This window comes from Pinus tabuliformis, chromosome 2_1 (genome assembly GCF_031772625.1).
Source record: "Pinus tabuliformis cultivar Carrire ecotype Pingquan chromosome 2_1, CPIR1, whole genome shotgun sequence".
Lineage (NCBI taxonomy): Eukaryota > Viridiplantae > Streptophyta > Pinopsida > Pinales > Pinaceae > Pinus > Pinus tabuliformis.
In genome coordinates this window covers 832,139,669-832,160,718 of record NC_142299.1, presented here as the reverse complement: position 1 = coordinate 832,160,718, position 21,050 = coordinate 832,139,669, and positions in this window count along the sequence as shown.

Genomic DNA, 21,050 nt, shown 5'->3' with positions numbered 1-21,050 from the left:
AGGTATAACTACGCGCAGAGACTTATTTTCAAAAATCATCTTGCACTTCTTTCAATTAATCACCCCATTCATTTTAGTGGCCCAATCAACTCCTAAGAGCGCGGGATAGGGATGGTTGTCATCAACAATCTCTATTACTTCAAAGTCTGCTAGCATGCTCGCTCCATCAATATCCATAGTGATTCCCTACAATCTCCCCATAGCTATTATCTTCTACTGGTTCACCATTCACAGCTGAATAGGAGACCATTGCAGCGTAGGCCTCCCCATGTGCTCCCATGTCTGCTTCAGTAGAATGTTTGAGTCTGATCCTAAATCCAGAATTACTTGGTCCATCCCATATTCTCCAATTTCCACAGTTAACCTCATTTCTCTTCCTGTCCTCATCTTATGCTTTCCAATCTTCTGGACTACACGTGGTTCTCCTATCACGGTCCCAGAGCATCTGTTAATGAGTTCCTGTAGTCCCTTTACAACCTTATTGTCATGCAGTAGCTTCATGCATATTTCCAAGAATGTCATAAGCATACATGGGTCCATTTACAGCTCCATTCTATCCTTGCTTCCTCAAGTGGAGGCATCAGCAAAGCTCTTCTTAGCTTCCATGAAGGTTTCCTTAGGGCACTCCAAATCAAACTTTGCTTCTTTCGTCAGAGCCTTGCAAACACAAGTACTATCTTCAGGTTGTTTGCATTTATCATATCCCATTGTGATTCCACTTCGGAGCACAATGTTCACATTTGGATCTTCCTCGCGCGGCTTAGACCTCATCATCTGCAGGTTCTGAGTCATTAGAGGCAGTAGCGCTCCCTTGTCGCGTATCCTAGCTATCAGTGTAGGAAAATATTCCATCTCATGTTCAAACAAGGTACAATATAGACATGATGGACACATTGGGTTCATGAAATCATGGGCATAATGTCCTCGCCCTCTGCAAGTGTAGCATATCAGTTGTCCGTGACCTCTTCTAGGTCCCCCTCCACTGTGGCCTTGTCTGCATCCCTAAAATCCTGTTGGCGCCACTCCTGCGTTTTGGTCTAAGGGTCGTGTTTCGACCTGAACCCTGTAGGTGGGAGTTATATCCATCACTAACTCATAGCTTCTACAAGTGCGCTCATCATGTCCCATTGATCTACAAAAGTTACAGAACAATTGCTACGAATTTTGTGTATACTTCTGTAACAAATGGAAGTTATCCATAGCATGTTTCCCTCCTATTTGAAAAATCACGCACCACAAATTAGGTCTTTCTTATGCTTCTAGACTCAACGGCATTGGTCCTCCTCCTGTGAGTTAATTTGTGAACATCAGGCAATGGTCCTTATCGTGACCCTGACCCTTGCATTTTACACATCACGGCTCTTCGCACACTTTTGGGGGAGATGTCCTGTCCTGTTTCAGACTCTGCATCTCAAGGCATAATTTTTTCAACTATGCATGGATCTACTAAACTCCCAAGTTAGGATCTTGAATCGGGGTCTCATGCAGCTTCATCGTGATCTCTAAGGCCTCTGTCTAAGTTGTTAACTTCTGTTGCAATAGCGCACTCCTTAAATGTGGCGTTAACGATGCTACAAACCATTCACGATGTTGTCCATCCGTCAGATTCATATTAGCTTCACGAATTGTACACTTCAATCTCTGATCCAACTCCCAAGGAGTTTCACCTGGTAGCATCGTGATTTCTTTGAACCCAATGATCGATTGTGCTTCAAACTTTTGCCTGCTAAATTATCTGTATAGTGCTGCTTGGATATCCACGATCCTCGCATTTGGATTATCATTGGAGTCCTTAGTATACTAGGTTAGCGTGTGATCCTACAGAGTGCTGACCAGTGTAACTTTCTTTATATTATCATCTATAATGCCCTTGAACATAGGAAACTTTATTGTGCTTGCCATATTGACTCGTGGTGGTGGTAGAGGTGGTACGGGTGAAGGTGGAGGTGAAGGCGATGAAGTTGGTGGCGGTGTGGGTGGGGGTGGTATGTGCAAAATCCTTTGTCTTATCAAATGGATCGCACTTCACAGAGAGACCTTTGCAAGCTCTTCCTCGTCCCCTCGTCGAGGTGAAATCAAAGGGCTATTCTCTGGTCCCTTACTTCCTTCATTTCTATATGTTTTTCCACTTCACATAGCTCCGAACATCAAGGTAATTACATAACCCTCTTTTCACACAATAGCATTTTAATCCAATTATTTAGAGACTTTACAAACTTACCTCACAATCCTTTGAGAAAGCATCACTCTGCCTCACTATAGCTAACTGAAGTGTCTACCACGAACTTAGTAATGAATCCTCCTATAATCCAATCGAGCCATTGATCAACAACATGCGCAATCTCATCCTCTGATGCTTTCAATCTGCGCACCAAATCTGGGGTCCACGCAATAGGATTGTCGAGCTTCCACCTTCCTTGGCTATCTACTAGCTTCATGATCCACTCGTACAACTCAGTAGGGAAAGATGCAAAAAATATCTCATGGATTTTTTTGTATAGGTAGCAGTATAACCACTCTTCTTTTTTTAGTTGTGGATTCTTGTTCTCCTATGTCGTGAACTCGTGAATCCTATTGTCCAACCAACCTCTAATTTCCTTCTTAGTTGGATTCCAATGATGTGACATCAAACATCCCTATGCAGATTCCAGTGTCGAAAACGAAACCATTTGTTGGCTTGAGGGGGCTTGACCCAGGTTCAGAGTTAATTAACCAACAAAACCCCAGACTAGTGGCCCTTTTGGCAGTAGCCCATGGTGTGCGGATTGAAGTCTCACCCAAAGTAGTATGGGGAGATGCTGGAACCAAATTTCCTCACCCTGGAGATGTCTGAGGTGTCGATTTAGTCCAACTGTGAACACCTTTGCGCAAGTCACTTCATGCACTATCCTGACCTGCGATACCTCCACAATGTGTTATAATCGTCTTTGTCTCACCAGGGATTGGGGTGATTTTGCACTGCTATGGCAGCAATTTGCGCTATTTTCCCAAATTACACTGTGTATCTTTCTTATCTTCTTACATATGTTAGTTAACTTCACGTAAATAGATACTTTATCTCACGTTTTCTTAATCAACACAATCATATATGTTCATGCATCATATAAACAACAGAAATGTAATTTATACCCAATACATTCAATGCAGAAGAAAGTAAATAAATACACAGGAATGGTATAAAACTTATCTTAATTAATGCTTCAATCGGTTACACACTCAACCTGCCCTGCGCACTCAGCTGCAGGGGTCCACGCACTCAGCTGCAGACTACTAGGCCTCTGCGCATTTAGCTGCAAAGCCTTCTTCTACTCTACGACCCAAAGACTCAAATCTACCCTTAGACAGGACTCAATTCATCATCATCTCTCTTTCTCTTTCTATTGCTAACTTACAACTTAGAGCCTCGCTCTATTTATACAATCCCATGGTCCGTGAACCATGCGTAGATCTCTAAAGCCGACATTATATTACTTGAGGGCAGACAACCCTATGACTCATTTACGACTTCGCACTCCGCACCCACAAATTTCGGAGTCTTTATATCGGATTTACATCTTTTGACCAAAATCTGGGCTTTAAGCCCCAAAACTTCCCTTGGGGGATCCCATGCCCAACAATTGATTATAAAAATTAATTTAGTTATGTAGTCAATGTTAAATAATTTAAATAAAAAAATTATTTTAATTTGAAAGGAATGCATTAAATGAAAATATTTGTGGATATTTTGAATATAAAGTAGGGTGAAAATTTTCAAGACCAAAAATTTAGTAAAATGTTTCCAAATACCTTTTAGCTGAAAATTTTGGAGGGAAAATTTTCAGCAAAAAAAATTTGGGGGAAACTTTAGAGGGAAATTTTCAATGTTTAAGAATTTTTGCATTTGTGTCATTCAACATATTCTGTTTGAAAGTCATGGATTCTTCCTGATAGTGAAGTTTTTCTTTCTCCAACATCAACATCTTCGTCACACAACAACTCGATTGATATTGATGAATATAACAGGAATTCATTCACTATGAATAGAGAGTAAAATTTTCTACTTGGTCCTAATCCTTAGGATGATGAGAGCAGCATTGATGAAGTGTAGCAAAAAAGAAATTTATGTAAATTGGGAGTCATTTTTTTCCAATTAGTCCTAATCCTAAGGATTATGAGAGCACCACTAATGAAGGGAAATATGAAGAATTTCCAGAGTCAAAATTTCCACTTAATCCAAATCCTAAGGATTATAAGAGAACCACTGATGAAGGGGGGGATGAAGAATTTCCAGAGTGAAATTTCCCACTTCGTCTTAATCTTAAGGATTGTGAGAGCACCGCTGATGAAGGGGGGGATGAAGAATTTCTGGAGTCAAATTTTCCACTTAGTTCTAATCCTAAGGATTATGAGACCACCACTAAGGAAGGGGAGGAAGAGGATGTATAATTTCTAGTAAATAAAGATTCAAAGCTTCCACTTAGTCCTAATCCTAAGGATTATGAGAGAATTATTGAGGAATGGGATGGGGAGGATGAATAATTTCTAGTAAATAGAGATTCAAAGCTTCCACTTAGTCCTAATCCTAAGGATTATGAGAGAAGCACTAACGAATGTGAGGATGAAGAATATACATTAAACAAAGGTTTAATGTTTCCACGTAGTCCTAATCCTAAGGATTATGAGACCACCACTAATGAAGGGGAGGATGAAGAATTTCCCGCAAATAATAATTTGACTATAAATAGAGAGTCATATTTTCCACTTAGTCCTAATCTTAAGGATTATGAGAGCACCAATTATGAAGGGGAGGATGAATATTTGATTGCAAATGATAATTTTAGAGGCACAAATGTGAATAATGCTTTTTCTCTAAGTGGGCATTTCAAAGGAAATCATGGTTATTAAAAATTAAATCCTCCAAGGGAAGATTTCAAAAGCATGGATGAAGATGGTGAATAATTTTGTCTGAGTCGGGATTTCAAAAGCATAGATGATGGCATTGAAAAATGTCTTCAAGTGAGGATGGTAATGAATATTTTCCAAGCAATGATGGTGATGAATGTTCTAACTATGTTCAGAATGATCATAGTGAGGATAATATTCCTCCTAATTATGATGAAAATGCTTCTACAAAGGATAATGAAATGATGGAGACATTGGAAGCAAATATTGTATCTAGGAGTAGGAGTAGACTGTTTCATATCAATCCAAAATATTCCAATTATGCAAGGCTTAAGACAGAATATATCACAACCAGAAGTTGTATTAGTGATCTGGTTTCAAGTGAATGTTGTCAAAAGGATTTCTTGAAACATATGGATTTCAAGTTTTCTTTGGAGGAAAGAAAACATATGTGTCAATCAATAAAAGAAGGAAAAAATCATATTTAGTGGGTTGCATGCAATCTACACTAGTAGTTTATGATTATCATATTGGGAATGTATTGCTTTGTACAAAGGATTGCAAAATGTTGCATTCAATTGGTAATTTTTGTTTTTCAAGAATCCAAGGTTGGAAAAAGATCCCTCATTTTATTCAAAAGCACATTATAGACGAGAAGTTAGGCCATTAGAAAATACTACAATGTCATGGATGAAAGAATTATTTTCAAAGCATGGAGAGTGTATGCCAAATAAAGACACAATACATATTCCAGATAATTTCTCAAGAGGAGAAATTTACAACTTATACACGGAATATGAAAAAGGTGTTGAATGAGATGGTAATTTTATTACATATTTGTTACACTAAAAAATGTCACCATGACCATTTACAGTTAGGATGACTCTATCAACAGTCATGCTACCCTCTTAGGCAAGTCTTATGCCTCTGCTTTCCATGTCAAACTCCAAAAAAGAGAGAAAGTCTTTCTAAATGTATTTATCTCTGGGGACGCAGGTTCTCTCAACCTTACCTGCGGGGATGCACCCAATGTTCACAAAAACTGCGTCTTTGGACGCTCTGTATGTAAAGGTGCAGGTGCGTCCCCCTGAAAAGGTTAAAATGCGCAAGTTTCATCTTTAAAAAGTCACTTGTGGTTATTTCTAGAGCATTCTAGAAGGTTGTTCAACGTGTATTGAGCGCCTCCAGATGGTTCATGCACTCCTACCAAAGAGGAACTTATCCCATCAATAGGGGAGCTATCCCATCCAAAGAGGGGATTATCCCATTGATGGTGGACCTGATTAACTTCCTCTTGAGCACTATAAGTACAGGCATTGGGCCAGAAGGAGGGGAGGTTGAAAGCTATACATTTCTAAGGGTAAATGCTGCAGGAATTAGGACTCCCATTTAGAAGCTTGTGAGGAGAGATTGCCATCTTTGCTTGTTCTATTTGGAAGTGGGTGAGCTTTGTCAAAGTAAAGGAAGACTCTTGTGGACCCTGGAAGGAGCTTGCACAACACCAAGGCTCATGTTGTAATGGTTCCTTTTGATTACCTTTAATGCAAATTGGTCCATTCTTCTCAATAACTTGTTGTTTATGAGTTATTTCATGTACTCCTTGGTCTATATGTTGGATATGCTTTGTTTTATGTCATAATCAGGTACTATTTAATTGTTTGACTGTTTGTGATTGCAGGTTTTGGAGAAAAGGAGGAGCTCATCCAGATCAACAAAGCTTGGACTTCTACAACAGCGTTTGGACAAAGGTAAGAACAAAACACTTGATTTCTCATATTATAATCCATGTTTAGAGAAGGATAGTTCTAGTTTGTCTTGTTTGTCACTAGAGAGTCTTAGGCTCCTAGGGAGGTTGGTTGTGTCCGCACAATCAACTCTTTCCGCCTGACAAATTGGCGACTCCGCTGGGGATTCCATTAATGTGAAAAGTCTTTTCCTTTGTGTGAACTTTGCTCTGAGAAAATTGGTTTATTTTTCTGGTTTTGGCTCTGTGACTTTGTCTGTGGGTGGGTTAGCTTAGGATTCGATTCTTTTTGGTTTTTCTTGAATTTTTCAGTAGGACGCAACCTCTGAGTGTTGCACAATGCGTCCCTGGGCGCACTGTCGCTGTGTGCACAGAGTGGGCCCGCACCTGTGCTAACGGGTCGCCTGCGTCCCCTGCTAAAATTTGAGAAAATTCCATTTTTTTCATTTTTGCTCTTAGATTTAGTTTTTTCTTAGTTTTTACTGCCCAGATTCATTAGTCCTTTGTCAGAGATCTTCACCTGAACTTGTTTCGATAGCATTGAGTGTTTTAGTGGATTTCATAGAAGTTTAAGCCCTAGGGTTTGATTTTTGAGTAGGTCTTGTAGTGACTTTGGCGGTAGAAGTTGTCAAGCCTTAGATATCTCTAGTTTTGTCAGCATTCTTAGAAGTCAGGCCTGTCATAAAGTCTACCTGTGAGAGCACCTTACCATTGAGTTGTTTCTTTGGGAAAATTTCGAAGTGCTTGTTGATTGAGTCTTGAATTCCATTTTACAAAAGAACAAAAAGATTTGAGTTTTGTTTTGACTAGTCTTTTGATTCTGCATCAGCTGGTCCTTGATTTGATTTTGGTCAAGTAAAATAACCTAGAATCATCTTTGTAAGCTTTTGCCTTGTTAGGTTTGCTTAGGGTAATTTCCCTTTTGATTTGCTTGTGAGTCAAGTTTTCATAGATTTTATAGTTTTTAAGATTGATTTTCGTTAAAATAGATTTATATGCTTTGTTAAAAAGAGAAAATACAAAAACATCTCCTTTGGAAAGTTTTGTTTCAAGTAGCTTTGAAAAGTTTTGAAAGAAAAAGAGTTTTTCGTGCACGTAAAGAGTGGTCATGTTTGTATGCTTGAAAAGATAAAGAGAATTGTTTCTTTGATTGTCTTTATTAAGAAAGTTGTTTTCTATAAAATTTGCATCTCTCAACTCTCTTAGTTAAGAATTTAATTGAAAAAGGAAAGTAGCGTAAATCATCTTAGGTGCATCTTTATAGTGGTTTGAGTCGAGTCTACACACCATTGGTTTCACTTCCGCTACCTTTTGTCTTTAAGGAAAACCATAAAATTAACGCTTAAAGTAAAATTGACGTAGTAAGTTTTATTTTCTAGGGCTCTGAAACACCAATTTAGATCAGGCTAGTGTCTTGGAGTAGGTGAGTAATTAACTCTCCAAGACAACAAAACCAAACAAGTAGCTTATCTTGTGATAGAATAAATCCAATTGTCTCATTTGTACTCTGGGAAAGCTCCTCTTAAAGGAGAAGCACGAGCTCGTGTCCGAACCAGTGATGGGATCAATCCCCCCTCATTGGGAACGACGCCAGACACGCACGTATTACAAACGGTAAACCTCGGATTAACCATTGTCGAGGAGCCAGGGGTCACTTGTCGGTAAACCTTGGATTATTGTCAAGGAGACGGCAAGGGGATTGAGCTTGATACTCTGCCCTTGCGTGCTGTCGGAGTTTAGACTGTTCCCCCAGGTGCATTTGTTGCGATTGGTAACCTTAGTGACCATTATCTTTAGGATTCTACCGAGGTGACGGTGGAGGGAAGATCCCACTGTACCTGGAGCAGACGTCGGCTAGACTCACTTGGATTTTCTGGGGGGTTCGCTTCACTCGAGACGGTTAAAGTGGAGGAACTTGGTCCAGTCTATTCATTAAGCAGGTTGCCGGGGTAACTGTTCCACCCGCCACTTCTGTACTGAATCCAGCGATGTTGGGCTTCATCACCAACTAACGCTTTCGGTCTGGAAGGCTGTTGTTTGTGCTTGGTTTGATGCTCTAGATTCTTTAGGCGTGTGATTCAAATTTGTTTGGTTCTTTAGAGACTTTAGGTGGTTTGATTTGAAATTTTTATTTTGTTTTCGTGTGTAGTAGTTAAAAGTTTTTAGCTGTGGCGGAATTACCGAGACAGTCCCGTAGACTTCGGGGCAAGTCACCTGAGATTGTTACCGGAACTGATTTGTTGAGAAAACTCCGTAGATCATGGGGTGGATCTCCTGAAGACGTCCCGGGTCAGTACGAAGGGCTGAAGGTCCTTGTAACTCCTCCTAGTGGCAGCAAAGTAGGTTCACCTGAAGAAGGAGAATCTTCCTTGGTAGTCCATCCAGATTACCAAAGTCTAGAGACAGGTTATAATCCTGAAGCTGTTACAGTTTCTGAGCTTGTTGGTAGTTTTTCGTCTGCTAGTGATACAGGCGAAGAACCTGAAATATCTGAACCTGTTACTCCAACTTCTAGTGTTCCAGATTCACCGAGAATAGAACGAATTATCACCGAAAATCTTCCTACTGGTTTGATTGCTATCGAAGAACTTGCTCCAGAGGAAGAAATAGGCGTTTCTCACCTTGAAGATCAACTTACTATTGAGCTCAGGGAGCGTGAATCTATCTTTTACAGTCCTCCTAGAAGTACTACTTGGTACCTTTCGTTAACTAATTATTTAGACAACTCAGGGATAGGTTTTTCTCCACCTCGTACTCCTTTTCCACCTGGAGGTATTCATACTCCTGTAAATATGTCTGGTCAATCGTCCGTGTTTACTCAAAGTCCTGAATCTTTCTTACACGGCGGTCCTTCTGTTCCCACTGGGTATCAAGCACTTTCTGGTACCTTTGCGGGGGCATCTCCTCAACCCGTTGATCATGGGTTATTAACTGGAAACAGTGGTAATATACCATTGGGTGTAGGAGACATTTACATGATGTCAGGTTCAGTTCCCGTTTCCCAACCTCAAGGTGGCCAATTACCGCCTGGGGGGAAGCCTCAGTTAACGCCTGGGGGGCAACCTCAAGGTACACAAATTGTGTCTGGGGGGCAAACTCAAGGTCAGTATGCACCTATGGTACAATACATGCCTCAAGGTCAACCCCAGCCTCAATATGTACCCCAAGGTCAACCTCAGTATCAATATCAACCTCAAGGATGGCAACCTCAAGGATGGCAACCACAAGGGTATCAACCCCAAGGGTATCAACCTCAAGGGTACCAACCTCAAGGTCAAGGTCAACCCCAGTATCAGTATTTACCCCAAGGTTATCAACCTCAAGGTCAATACTCGAGTCAAGGTTATCAACCACCTCAAGGTCAGTCATATGGTCAAGGTGTGGGAACTGCACCTTTCAATTATCAATCCTATCCTCAATCCGGTTATGGACCTCAGTATTCTCAACCTGTTACGGGTCAATACCCTGGAATGTTAGTGTGGGATCCATCACAGGGTCAACAGGTGTTGCAGCCAAGTATACAGTTGGTACCTCAAGCTGGACAACCCGTAGTTTCTGGTTCACCCCAGCAACCGCAACCTGCCCAGTCAAATGTTCAAACTTCTGTAACATCGGTAGTTACTCAGCCGCCAATTGCACCTAGTACTCCATCTCAAACGGCTGCGGCAACTACCGCTGCATCTACCGCTCTTACTTCTGGAGTATCGACAGCTCCGGTTTCTACTGTCTCTGTAACCACTCCTCAGGCATCTTTACCGTTGTCTGGACCTACGATTCAAACCACGGTCCAGATGCCTATGGGTCAGCCTGGTATAAGTACAGTTGTCACTTCTCAACCTCAATTTGTTCAACAACCGTACCAGGGACAGTACCAACAAAGGCAAGCTGTCTAGCAGCCAGTTTACTAGTATCAACCGTATCCTGGGTACACTTATCAACAACCTCAACAACCCCAGTACGGTCCGGTTAATCCTGGTTTTCCAGGAGGATATAATATCCCTAATGCGATTCCTGTTCCTAGTTATCCTGGATATCCTCCTCCTGGGGCTGGTGTCATGACTCAAAGTTTTAGAGATCCTAATCGGCAGTTACCGTTTATCGCAACTTTGGATTTACCAGATTTGACGCGCCTAACGAATGATCCAATTCAATATCTTCAGTTCTGGCCGCCAATGCCAAATAAGTTGCCCAGTGATATACCCAAGTTCGAAGGTAAGCCTGGAGAGGATCCGTCCAATCATGTGATGACTTACCACCTCTGGTGTGCTTCAAATTCTATCTCGGATGATTCGATCCGCTTACGTCTTTTTCAGCGTACACTCAATGGTCTCGCGGCCAAGTGGTACATTGAGTTACCACGGGCCTCTTTTTACAATTTTAGCCAGTTAGCTACCTCGTTCTTAACTCACTTTCAGTTGCCGGTCAGATACGATAACGGCACGGAGTTATTAACTTCACTAAAACAATCGACGTCCACGTATATTTCCGATCACATTCATGAGTGGAGACGTCGAAGAAGGTTGGTGAAAGTTTTTATTCCGGACCAAATCTTAGCTGAATGGTTTGTTAAATCATTGTTACCGAAGATTACTGAAGATGTAGCTAAAGCCGGAGTAGTTACTGAGGAGCAAGTCATTGCTCAGGTGCAGTACCTTGACTTAGTTTATACTCAGTCGGGTACTTTACACGAAAAGATTCCGGATCTTCCAAAATCGAATCAAATCACTGCTGCTCCTTCGGGATCTCATGCCGCTGATGGTATGATTGGTACGGTGAACACTAAGAGCAAGAAGAAGTCTTCCAAGAGTTCTACTACTCCTATAATCACCTTGCCTGATTCCCCAACAGGAGAGTCTTCTCCTGAACTTTCCGCCGATATTCACGCTGTAGAGTCATCTACGGCCAAATCAAAAAACGGTGGGAAGAAGAAAGGAAAGAAGAAGGCTAAAGCAGACAAGGCTCCGAAGGAGAAAACAGAAAAGTCGGAAACCAATGACGAAAAGCGCAAACCTCGATATCCTTGTCTTATTTGTGAAGAGGATCATTTTACAAGAGGTTGTGAAAATAGTCAAAGGTTCTCCCCCTCCTGCTGTGTTGAAAGATCCATTTCCAAAGCAGGAGAGTAAGATGATAGGTTCTTCCTCGACTGCCAGTGAAGAACCCATTTTGATGATGTCTCATGTGAGGATTGCGACTCGATCGCAAGATTATGGTAGTAAGAATCCTGTTGATGGTAAGGAAGCAGAATCTTCTCACTCTAACCCATCAACCTCAGCTCCTAGTTCCGATCCACTACAGATCGAGAAACCTAACCCGGACTTAGTAATCAAACCGCCTGCCAAGGGTGTACTTCGAAGGTCTACTTTCAATCCACATGCGAGAGCAGCCCAGAATTACAACATTGTTGAGGACTTAGCTGTTTCACCCTCAGAAATGTCGGCGTTAGAAGTGCTGCAATCATGCCCAGCACAACAAAAATTACTCTTGTCGGCTATCGGAGCTGTTGACGTTCAGGACCCGAACCTGATAATCTTCGATCTAGAAAATAGTACACCACGTCTACCCCATCAAATGGCTTTCCAAATCCCAGTGATAGTCAAAAACAGGCCTATTCATCGGACTGTGATTGATGAGGGAGCTTCTACGTGTATTATGTCGATTCAATGTTGGAAATCTCTTGGTTCTCCTTCATTGAACCAATCCCCCACCATCCTTAAGGCCTTTGATGGCTGTGGGTTCCATCCGTTTGGTATTCTACAGGAATTACCTATAGGGGTAGAAGGTAAAACCGTTAGTTTGGATGTGGAGGTGGTTGATGCCCCTCTAGACTACAACCTTCTTTTGGGTCGAAGTTGGTCATATGCTATGACGGCGGTCGTTTCATCGGTCTTCAGAGTAATTAAGTTTCCATATAACGGTAAGATCGTGACTATTGATAAGCTGACATACTTTTCATCCGACCCAGCCTCTTCAGAGAGTATCCAGCATGTCGGTAAGACGACAATCCCTTACAGGGACGTTGGCGTAGGTTTAGTTAAAGATTCCGGCTTGCTGGGAACTTTTCCTTTCCCTCCAATCAATGCAGACCCTTCATTTGCATCAATTCATATGATTACATCAGAAAACATTATTTATGATGATCCTTGGATTGTCCCATCTGAATCTGAGATAGACTCATTCGGTGATGCTATGCCTTTGAGTCCATATGAGATTGCTTATGAAGCTGTCGTGTCTTTTACCGACTCGCGTTCAACCCAAATCGACCAAATGAATGTGGTCAGTGAAGAATCACTTTTCACATCATCCTTAGAACGGATAGCGTTTCCCGAAGTCGTGTCATCTGACGAACAACTTCGCGAAATCCTAAGTGTAGACGATCTACCATGGGAAGATCTCCATCACAGATCTTCGTTTTTAGCTGAAGATGATGTTCTTGAAAATGATTTTTCATCTATCTTTACCGCTGAATATGTCAAAGATGCTCAGAATCCAATGAAACATCCTGATTCAGAGTTGAATTTAGGGAGTATTTCTCGTACTATTCCCATTGATATTTCAGTGAAGCCCGGAATTGAGGAGAACATTCATATAGGTGCCGCGTGTACAGAAGATGAAATCCAAACTTACAAGGCCCTATTCCAAGAATTCCACGATGTGTTTGCCTGGTCTTACGAGGAAATGCCGGGAATCGATCCTGCCATTGTTGTTCATGAAATAAAAACCTATCCGGATGCTAAACCCGTCCAGCAACGATTGCGTCAGATTCACCCTCGAAAAGCGGCTGCGATTAAAGCAGAAGTCGAGAAGCTGTTGAAAGCAGGTTTCATTTATCCGATCCCGTTAACGGATTGGGTATCGAATATTGTTCCGATTAACAAGAAACAAGGAACAATAAGAATCTGTATCGACTATAGGGATATCAATCGAGCTTGTCCAAAAGACAACTATCCTACGCCTTATATCGATCAAATTATTGATGATTGTGCCGGAAGTGAAATGTTTTCCTTTATGGATGGTTTTTCGGGCTATAATCAAATCAATATTCTACCTGCCGACCAACCAAAAACGACATTCATTTTTCCATGGGGGACATTTGCTTATTGCAAATTACCTTTTGGGCTTAAGAATGCCGGGGCCACTTTTCAACGGGCGATGTCTTATGCATTTCATGACATCAAGCACATTGTGCAACCGTACCTCGATGATTTGCCTGCTCATTCTTTACATCGAGCTGATCACCTTGTCCACTTACGAGCAATCTTTATGAGGTGTAGGCATTATCGAATTAGGTTGAATCCCCACAAGTGTGTTTTCTGTATAGAAACAGGTCGATTGCTGGGATTTGTTGTTTCAAGAGCCGGCATTCGCGTCAATCCCTCGAAGGTCGAAGCTATCATCAAATTGCCTCCTCCTTCGAGTTTGCGCCAACTCCAAAGTTTGCAAGGGAAAGCGAACTTTTTACGCCGTTTCATCCCAAACTACGCCGAGGTCACTAAAGGTTTTACACGGTTGTTGAAATAGAACGCTCAATTCTCTTGGGACGAGATTGCCCAACAATCTTTTGATGCACTTAAACACGCGTTAACCCATGCACCGTTGTTGCATCCTCCCAACTACAACCAGGACTACTTCTTATACCTCGCAGCTTCGCATTCCACCATTGGAATGGTGTTAGTTCAAGAAGATGAATTCGGAGCGGAACATGTGATATATTATCTCAGTCGGACCTTAAATCCCACTGAGCTAAAATATTCGCATGTGGAGAAATTGGCCCTGGCAGCCGTTCAAGCTGTCCAGCATTTTCGTCACTACATTCTTCTCCGTAAAACTACAGTTATTTCGGATTGCAACCCTATGATTTATATTTTGACAAAACAACTGCTAGGGGGCAAGTACTCTAAATGGATCGTTATCCTGCAAGAGTTCGACTTGGAGTTCGAGAAGTCCAAGTCTAAGAAATCCTTAGTTTTTGCGGAATTGATGTGTGATTTCCCGCGTGCTGACACAGAGACTGTGGCAGAGGAGTCCATTGCAGACGAATCTTTGTTTCTTATCAGTACTTTAGATCCGTGGTACGGAGATATAATCATCTATCTCCAAACCCAAACCTTTCGGCCTGAAGCTTCCAAACATTCGACGCAAGCGGCAAAACAGCTGCAGTTTTCATATTCAATCATATTATAACTAGGTTTGGTGTCCCACAAGCAATCATTACTGACCATGGGAGCCATTTTCGAAACATCATGATGACTGAGCTTACAAGCCAGCTTGGTTTGCGCCACGATAGCTCTACTCCTTATTATCCGCAAGCCAACGGTTTGGTTGAGTCTATCAACAAAGTTCTGGTTATCATGATCCGACGAACCATTGGTATTCATCGGTCGAATTGGCACAACATGTTATTTTCAGCGCTATGGGCATACCGAACCTCAGTGAAAAATTCAACAGGGTTCACTCCTTTCCAGCTAGTTTATGGCTTGGAAGCTGTGTTACCCATTGAATGCGAAATCCCATCACTTCAAATGGCTGTCGAATTACTCCCAGCTACTTCCAAAGAGGAGAAACGTTTATTATACTTAGCTAAATTAGATGAGACTCGACGTGACGCTACATTGGCAATCGAGACTCACGCGAAGCGAATGAAAGCTCAGTATGATAGAAATGTGACCCCTCAAAGTTTTTCGGAGGGAGACCTAGTGCTATTATATGATCAAGCTAACGATAAGCTAGGTGCTGGAAAATTCGTTCCTATGTGGCATGGACCCTACATTGTAAAGCGAAAGCTAGCAAAAGGGGCTTATGAGCTGGTAGATTTTGATGGGGACTCTTTGGGTAAACCCAGAAATGGAATTTACCTAAAGAGGTATTATGCTTAAATGGTGGGTATGGAGAATTTTTTTAGTTAGGTTAGGTTTTCTTTCTAGCTAGTATGCTTGTTAGTTAGTCAGTGTGTTTAGCTTAGAGAGTGGGTTTTTCGTCGTTATTCTGGCTTATCTTGGTTTTACTCTTGATATTGCAGATGTCGACACCTCTCCAAACATACATTGGATTTGCTGATGGTGCTTGTCGTAGTACACGGAATATCTCTTCCGCAGCTTGGGTTATCTATTCACCCTCTGACGAGTTAGTTTCTATGCATGGGGTAAGCCTCGGTCAAACAACGAACAACATTGCAGAATACAGTGCAGTGGTTGAATTATTATCCGAATCTATTTCATTTGGAATTCGGCGTTTGATAGTGAGGTTAGATTCTGAACTTGTTGTATTACAGCTTAATAGAGTTTATGCCATTAGAAATCCTGTGTTATTAAGGTTGTTTTTGAGGGTGTGTCTCTTGGAACGTGAATTTGATTACATTGAATATCAGCATATTCCAAGGTCTTTAAATACATTAGCAGATGCAATTGCTTCTCGAATGTTAGAGAGACATTTACGATAATCATGCAAGTAAATTTAAAAACATTTCATCACATATGTTAAACAAGATAAGCCGGTAATAGTGATATATATATAGATAGGAGTGTGTCAAAAAATATACATCGTCTTCGATCATAGGTTGAAAAACACCTTATGATCGGCAAAAATGATAGAGTACAAAAAAGTCAAAAATGTCACATGTGTCTACAAAGTGACTAGCCAATCACTGGTGGTGCTCCCTGTACGACACCACTGCACGGGCTACCTTGCGCAAAAATCTCCTAAACGGTCCAGGGACCGCGACTACATAGCGCTGAAGCCTGATAGGAATATCATCCATGGTAGTCTCAGGCATATCCGCCATCAGACGCTCTAGATCATGCTCCAACTCAGCCAGTACCTCTGTAGCCGCCGCGTCCTGTGGGGCCGGTACCAGTGCAACTGGATGTCTCCTCTCAAAAGGCCGGAGGTTGGCTGGGCGCTGTGGACCAACATCTGCATTTTGAAAATTTTTACTGTCAGTTTTGAGACGATATATATAAAAACAAAAAAAGTACATAATTTGAAAACTTGTGAAAAATAAAGTACCTCTGTCATCCCATTGTTCTCCCTGTGGAAGAACCATGTCCGGATCATGTCGAAAATCTACTCCGGCGTACGGAAAGTCCTGGATCGAGAAGACCTGGTCCTCCAACCAGTGAAAGTAACTATCAGAAAATCGAACAACTGCCGCGCCCTCGTCAGGATGCCGGGCCATCACCGCAACCCATCGTACCAGCTTTGGCTCCCGAGGACCCAAGATATCAACAGTGAGTTGCTGAGGGATCAACATCGGAACTCTCTCTAAGGCAAAGCTCACGACTAAAGGCCCATATCCAAAAGTTTTCAGTCGTCCGTTCTTTGCCTTAGTTAGTTGGCTCTTCACATTAGCCGACACAGCATCACACCAGTTGAAAATGGTGCCTTGGTAACAGTCAATTGCCATCCGCATTTGGGACCCAGAAGCAATGTGTAAAGCGGCTGCGCCGCAAATTCTGGTAACCGTGAACGCTATAACTTTGAGCTCACGCAGAGAGATGTGTTTGATCTCCACGCCTTTCGAATGGTGTGCCCCAGGTGTGCACCAATCTTCCCGGAGACTAACAAGGGATTGGCCACCCGGCCTAGTCCCGGCTAGATTGAGTTGCTCGCCTCTATTTGGCAAGCCAGTGAGAAAGTATACATCAGAGGGCTCTATCTCGAGCTGGTGCCCTCCTATGTAAAAGCATTGTTCTTGAACGTTCCATCTCTCAACCAGCCATTCCAAGAATCTTACCTGAGCCCTCATGCCCGGTATGGCCCAGTATTTATATAACCCGCACGCTTTTAGGGCATCCAGGGAAGGTTGATGTTCGATTGCAGCTTCATCAACCTCCTCGTGCTCTCTTTCTCTCCAATCCAGCATGGTAAGTGCCCTACACATGAATAAATAGGCATTAGAATTAATTTTGGGAAATTTGAATGGTTGATTTTGGAGTTTGGGGTTTCAAAATCCGCGTTTTGCGGAGGACGCACCCCGCGTTTAAAACACAGGGCGTCGGGACGCAGCTGGCCTGAATGTGGGCTGCGTCCCCCGACCTTTTTTCTGTATAGAAAAAAGTCGGTGGACGCAGGTCACCCGAAGGGCACCTGCGTCCACCGCAGAGTGCATTTTGAAACCTAAAACCCCCCAAAAATCAAAACTAAAACCTAAAATACAATTTTAATTGGATGAAATTGAAGAGTAGGATGTTGTAAAATACCTGGAAGAGACGGCATTCGATTCTGACGGTCGGATTTTCCGCAGCAACCACGGGAAGTTTCTTGCCAAAAGCCCTTTTTTCAACCTCAACAGTAAAATGGTAAAAATGATATTGTAAAAAGTCTTTTTATAGGTTTTTTGGATGAATTAGTTCATTTTTCACCATGAAAAGATGTTTTTCGAGGTATTTTTGCCTATCTTAAACAGGTATGAGTAATGTGTTGCTTTTGTGCAGGACAAAGGGACTTAGAGGGAAAATTGTCATTTTTCACGAACCAAAATATCAGAGTCATCTTTTAAGCCCTTTTCTGACTCCTAAAAAATGAAAAGATTGCCGAGCATTTCTTTTACACTCGTTAAAATGGAATTAAAAGACGGTCCCCTTATAGCTCTTTTCTGACCGTAAAATCAGGAAAAGATTGTCGGGTTTTTGTCGTTTCAAACTCGATACGGAAATAAAACGACGTGTCCTTGATTGCTTTTTACTTTTCAGGTCAGTGACACTAATTATGAAAGTACTCCTTGGTCGCAAGATCAAGCGGTTCCCCTAGGTATTATTTTATACTTTTTCGGGCTTGAGGGACACAAATTTACGAAAAAGTTCAACTTGGAGTCTTCTTAAGTTTTTCAGACTCTCTAAAATTGAAAAACGCCGAGTTTCTCCTATACTGGGCTCGTTAAACATTTCACAGTAAAGGACCTGTTCAATTACAAACAGGAACGAACCACTCCTTCCTAGGGTTCGAATCAAAACTAGGTTGGACTCATCCGAAGGATGAGCTTATAATCAAGCATATGTTATCCTCCTCAAGCTTGTTAAAAATAAAGAGGTACTTGCCAGAAATGGTGGGGGAAAAGAGAGAAGAATGAGCCTATTTGTTACCTTTTATCTCAGAAGAAACTTTATTACCACTCTTGAACACGACACTTTTTCATTCACCTGGGTTGGGAAATCCTTACCTCACAGTTGATCAAACCACTTTGAAAGTCTTTAACCGGGTTCCGGGGATTAACTTTGAATTATTCATCACCAAGCCATCTGTCGTGTCGTTATGTGTTCAAGAGGTCTGCAAGTAAAACTTTCATCTGCAAAATACTTGTCATCCGTTTGACCATCCCTGAGTCAGTCCTTACAGCAACATTTCTTCAACTTGAACAATGATTTCGTGTTGCAGGCTTGCCTGCAACGAGTCGCTTTCTATCGACATCAGCACATTATCTAGAGAGATGACTTAGAGATCGTCAGTACCTTGAAGTCTGCATGCATCAATGGCAGGTTTCTTGCCTTTGACGTCAGTTTACATCATTGACTTTCGATCAAAGGATTCCGTGAAATGTTCGACATCAACTCATTCATTCACATCTCATGGATTGTACTGGGTACTTTGAGAACCATTGACATTACTGGTGGTCTCTCTCACGCTTGTTAACAGTTTACATCATTGACTGGTAATCAAGTGGTTTCTACCATGTTCGACATCAACTCATTTATTCGCATGGCTAGAATCGTACCAATTCGAGAAGTAGAAATGAAGACCCTGGATCTAGTTTCTACCATCCAGGCTGCGAGAAGTTTTGTATTCATTATCTAAGTAGACTAATCACAAACAGATGGCTGCGCCCATACTGTGTCTACAAAAGTCTATGATTATGATGTATTGCAAGATCATTCCTGTATCAGAGTAGTTAGTCTGTTAGTTAAAGTTTTAAATCTGAGTATGGGAATGCCTACCTCAGTGATGATATAATCTTATACATGTATTTTGTGTTGAAAATTGCAGGTTCTGACCAGGCTCTCCACGAGATAATCCTTGAAATGATAAAGCGCTTCACCCTTCCTAGATAATACAAAACCCTAATCTATTTCAGGCTTTGCACTTTAGGGGGCAATCTGTTACACTAAAAAATGTCACCATGACCATTTACAGTTAGGATGACTCTATCAACAGTCATGCTAGCCTCTTAGGAAAATCTTATGCCTCTGCTTTCCATGTCAAACTCCAAAAAAGAGAGAAAGTCTTTCTAAATGTATTTATCTCTGGGGACGTAGGTTCTCTCAACCTTACCTGCGGGGACGCACCCAATGTTCACAAAAACTGCATCTTTGGACGCTCTGTATGTAAAGGTGCAGGTGCGTCCACCTGAAAAGGTTAAAATGCGCAAGTTTCATCTTTAAAAAGTCACTTGTGGTTATTTCTAGAGCATTCTAGAAGGTTGTTCGACGTGTATTGAGCGCCTCCAGATGGTTCATGCACTCCTACCAAAGAGGAACTTATCCCATCAATAGGGGAGCTATCCCATCCAAAGAGGGGATTATCCCATTAATGGTGGACCTGATTAACTTCCTCTTGAGCACTATAAGTATAGGCATTGGGCCAGAAGGAGGGGAGGTTGAAATCTATACATTTCTAAGGGTAAATGCTACAGGAATTAGGACTCCCATTTAGAAGCTTGTGAGGAGAGATTGCCATCTTTGCTTGTTCTATTTGGAAGTGGGTGAGCTTTGTCAAAGTAAAGGAAGACTCTTGTGGACCCTGGAAGGAGCTTGCACAACACCAAGGCTCAGGTTGTAATGGTTCCTTTTGATTACCTTTAATGCAAATTGGTCCATTCTTCTCAATAACTTGTTGTTTATGAGTTATTTCATGTACTCCTTGGTCTATATGTTGGATATGCTTTGTTTTATGTCATAATCAGGTACTATTTAAATTGTTTGACTGTTGGTGATTGCAGGTTTTGGAGAAAAGGAGGAGCTCATCCAGATCAACAAAGCTTGGACTTCTACAACAGCGTTTGGACAAAGGTAAGAACAAAACACTTGATTTCTCATATTATAATGCATGTTTTGAGAAGGATAGTTCTAGTTTGTCTTGTTTGTCACTAGAGAGTCTTAGGCTCCTAGGGAGGTTGGTTGTGTCCGCACAATCGACTCTTTCTGCCTGAAAATATTCATATTTTGCAATGATATGGAAGAACAAATTCAACAATGTTCATATTCCTAACAATACAGGGATGGGGGTTTGCAATACATGTGCTTCTCTTAAATAAAAAATGGATAAATGTCAAGGGGAAAAAAGAGGTTTGCATTCATAACGTTATTTTTAAAAATTGGGTAGTTATCAACTATAAAAATATATTTATTAATAGGTTTATTTTATTTTATGTGCAGATTCCATTGTCAAAGCACTTCAGGAGCATCGCAATCAACAAACAAGTGAAAGGAAAAAA